We start from the raw sequence: 4,699 nt of genomic DNA on the forward strand, positions 1-4,699 counted from the left end.
GAATATCATCACTTAATGCGTGTATGATGGCATTTAGACCATCAAAGTTCTGCTTTGCACGAGCTCTTACTTCATAACTATAGAATGCTAAGCGTTTAAACTCTGCTTCTGGATATGCTACTCTTGGTCTTTCATATCCGTCTTCGATTAATAGCCATGTATTAAAATCTCTGGATTGAAGAAAAGTTCTCATAGAAGATTTCCAAAATGGGTAACTTATCCCATTAAATCTTGATGGTACGTTAACTGAATCAGACATAGATTCAATTTCTTATAGGATGGATCGCACCAAACACAGATTGTTAGATCTTTTCGTGTTTGTCTGCTCTGATACTAATTGAAAAGACGAGGGTACCCAAATATACCTCAATCTAAAACTTTTCCACCTATAAGTCCTTTCTCCGAAAGTGATTGTCTATGGACCGAGTCGAGACAATACAACGAATCGGTTCACACTTTGTGTGACTGTCTATGGATACGAGATCGATACAATACGACAACAAGATAACTTGCGTGATTGACTATGGATACAAGATCGATACAATACAACAATGAAGTATGATTACTTGATAATAGGTTCGGACTTAACCAAACACAATAGGATTGCTATAAAGTAATTAGGAATTAACATTTGTGTATTTTACTTCTACTTATAATAAAAACAATTATAATTGCGGAAATAAAAAAGTAAAAGACTGTTGATGGTGGTTTTTAGTTCAAGGGCTAAAATTGTAAACCCTGTATTTAATGCGCTGTCATCCTGCAAAGGAACAAAAACCATTTAAAAGCAATGAGTGCTTAAGCCTCTTCGCTCACATATGTATTGAGCAATTCAATATATTTGTATATATGAAATTTACTCATAGTGCAACAGCAATCCCAAAATATTCTGTGAATTTTATCTTCCACCAGCATTATTCACTAATGCATGACTTGCCTAGTATTTTCCTACGCTATGTTCCCAGACGAACTCTCAATATTAACATGACATGACGATTAAGTGTTCACTCTCAGCAGAGTAGCATGAATCTCCCGAAATGTCAGTATTGAGATCTGCATGGAAGTACTCACACATGCTGCATCACTCTCTGACAAAGAGACAAGCGTGTTTACACACCTTTTTAATTAAAAGATAGCGCGATTGAACGCGTTTAAATTCCTTAAGGAAAATATAGACTGTCCATATCAGTCTCAAAACAATCACGGCCGTATGTTTTGGCCAGTCGATTTATAAAACCTAGCCGCCTCCTAACATGGTCAAACAAGCTCCATAATGTTCACCATGGGGACTGTAGCGCCCCCTAAGCTAGCAGCTAACTAAACCAACAGATTAAACTAAATAAAGAGGCACTACGAATCTAAATCATTTACTTAAACAATCAATTAAGAAATCTGCTACAAAACTTATCCCAAAACTAACCCCGCTCAGAATATATATACATGAACTTCTCTCAAATGATACATATACAATAGTCATTTGGTTTACAGATACAATAAACAACATAATAAACATAGCAGAAGTTGACTAATTAACAGAGTCAACACTTGTGGCTTTCGCTGCGCAACTCTGATTTGTCTCTGAAAACTGAAAGTGGGAATAATTAACATTTAACTTCTAAGTAATCATAAACAAGATTAAGAAAAACAATAATGTTTTCCCAGACATTAAAAAGTGACCAAGTCACTGAGATACACAAACACGAATATGGACAAGTTCTTTCTTCAAAGCATGTATACTATGGTTGTGCAATTCCGAACTCGCAAATCCACACCTAATCGTAAATATGGATGTCGACAATTCCGAACTCGCAAACTGTCGACCAATATAAGCATAAAAGCTGAATTCATGTAGGTATAAATATGAAAGAGCATATCCTCACAGAAGTAAACAAACATGTATATGGACAAACTCCTTCTTCAAACAATGTATACTATGGTTGTGCAATTCCGAACTCGCAAATCCACACCTAATCGTAAATATGGATGTCGACAATTTCGAACTCGCAAACTGTCGACCGATATAAGCATAAAAGTGGAATTCATGTAGATATAAATGTGAAGGAGTGTATCCTATATACCACAAGTGGAAATTCGTAGTTCCCATAACAATTCATATGACAAACAAACATTACAAGTCTTTCCAAACCATGGAAAGATTCAAAGAATCAACAGAATTATCATAATGCAATTTAAATAAAGCATGGAATGCATAGGCAGACAATGCATGGTTTGTTAAATATAAACTTTTGTAAAAGAAACAACAATGGTTACAAAAGAGTCAAATATATTCCCACCTCTTTTGATGACAAGCCTCGCATACCTTGAGATCCAAAGTCCACTAGTTCATTCTTTAGATCGATCGTTGTTAATAAAGATTAACTGTTAATCACACAAGCACTCTAAAAATTAGTCAAAAAGCTCATACAAGGCTCATAACACATACCCATACAATTCTCTAGTTATAAGCTAAGTGAACTATCTAATGGTTCTAAGCCCATTTAAAGTTCTACACCTTTTATTTATCTACCTTTGGAAAATCTATGGTTTATTAATTCAATTAGATTGGTTCTATAATCTATTAGCTTAGTCTCATGAAGATATACAACTTGTAGAAGAAGCCAAATGCTAATTCAGACCACAAAGGTCCAACACATCAAAATAGGATAACTAGTCCTAAGCTCAAGTCCACTAACAAGCCCATTATACAAGGCATGACCCAACTGGGTCAACTAACAGTCACTGACGGTCAAAGGGTTCAACTAACAGTCCACTACAGTCAAAGTCCAGGGTCAAGGTCAACTCGGTCAAGTCTGAGTCAAACTGATTCAACTCAGGTTACGGGGTTAACTCGACTCAGACAGACACTGAGTCGGACACACTGAATCAGTCAGATACCTTACTGATAGAACAGCACAAGGCATGAGCCTCTACTCTACAACCATGCTAGCTACAACTCTAACTCCAGTTTAACATCAATCTAAACATTACATCAGTTCATTTATTCTAAAACAAACTTCATAAAACATTCTCAATCAATTCAGCTAAACTTCATAATCAAATTACAAATATAACTACAGCCTACCTACAGTTCAGCAGTTCCAAGCTTTACAGCAAACACTAACAGCAATCAACACCAAACTCAACCACAATCATCTGCAGGTCCAACTAACAACTCAACCTCAAACAGACTCCATACTTCATTCCCCACTGTGTACATCTTCTCATCTCAAATCTAGGTTTCTAACATCCTTGTTCTCCTCTAGCACCTTTCCAATACACACTCTTGTCTGCCATCATCCACATACTGGTATCGAACTCCCATTTACACGCCCTGACTCAAACCGAACTTCAACAAATTCAGATTCATTATATATACAAACACAATCTACATCAACATTTGAGGTTACATTCTGCCCTCATCCTTCCATCAGTAGCGCCACCATTAAAATACTATAACTCTAAGGCTCCATCTGCATTTCAGTTGAGATCATACTCACTACCACCAACAATGTTACTAGTTCAGCTCAATTCAAACCCATTTCACTTTATCTTCACAAACAACACACCATCTCCAGTTACCATTACTTCTAATCCGCAACTGCAATTGAACACAATACCGCACGACCATTGTTCTTGATCATAACACCATTATCCACAACTGTAACTCAATCCCAACTCAACTGCACTAACACAATTCTCTTATTCAGTTAACCACAATCAAATACAGCTTAACCAATTTCATTACACAAACAATACCACCAACACCATTAGCTTCTTCATGTTTATCATCTGTGGCTCCATTTCCATAAAACACCAGCACACACAACATGCATTTAACATCTTCATTACAAATTTGAAATTCATCTTCTCAAACACAAATCAACAATAGTTTAATTAAAATCCACGAACCCTAATTTTATCAATTTGGGGAAGAACAGGGTAAAACCCTAATTCTCAATCTTATAGTTAAACTCAAACTAGAACCCCATACGATCAAAACAACTTCAATCTAAACAAACCCATCCTTAAATTCTCAGTTTCATAATCGATTTCATATCAAAACAACTATCAATTAACAGAAACCCTAGATTACCTTTTTATTTTCGATTCAGTACAAGAACATCTTTACATCATCAGTTCATCATCAACCCATTCAGTCTTCATTTACCATCAACTCAATATAAACATCAGAACTTCACAGATCCAACTTCAAATCCAGAAAACCCTAACTTAATCTTCTCTAACTCGTCACTTATTTTAACTAAGAACCTACCACACCACAAACATCACCACCAGCAACCATTGCATGATATTTCTACTCTTGATACGATCTCAAAATCCTCACTTTTGATTCTCAAGCTCTCAACATATGAAGAACAGGGGAAAGAGAAAGAAGAAGAAGAGAAAAGAAGAGAAAAGAAGAAATGAGAGTTTATCCTCTCGATTTGGGTTGATAAGGCCAGAGGAAGTTTATGGAACACCCGCTGAAAGTTAAGGGAAGCCCCAGTCGGTCTAATATCAAAAAGACTGTTTTTCCCTTCTCATTAATCCGATGATTACTTCTTCGTTTGGTATCCAATTGACACGTTCGAGTAGTCCATTGCGTATAACTTCTCAATATCTATCCAGCGGTACTAGTTTCATAACTAAATCGTTGTTAGATTAATTCCTATTAATTAACCTTCGTGTTAAACTAATC

The 4,699-nt window shown here is 36.0% G+C and overlaps 1 long non-coding RNA gene across 1 annotated transcript; it reads right to left on the bottom strand.

Moving 5' to 3' along the window:
• Positions 1-1,479: 1,479 nt before the first annotated feature.
• LOC113346491 lies at positions 1,480-4,432 on the bottom strand. The gene is made up of 3 exons (XR_003358530.1): positions 3,083-4,432; positions 2,295-2,379; positions 1,480-1,585 (listed from the first exon to the last, which is right to left on the bottom strand). It is a non-coding gene; the product is annotated as an uncharacterized LOC113346491 (long non-coding RNA).
• Between the last annotated feature and the right edge of the window lie 267 nt (positions 4,433-4,699).

The sequence above is a fragment of the Papaver somniferum genome, unplaced genomic scaffold (assembly GCF_003573695.1).
Source record: "Papaver somniferum cultivar HN1 unplaced genomic scaffold, ASM357369v1 unplaced-scaffold_99, whole genome shotgun sequence".
Classification (NCBI taxonomy): Eukaryota; Viridiplantae; Streptophyta; class Magnoliopsida; order Ranunculales; family Papaveraceae; genus Papaver; species Papaver somniferum.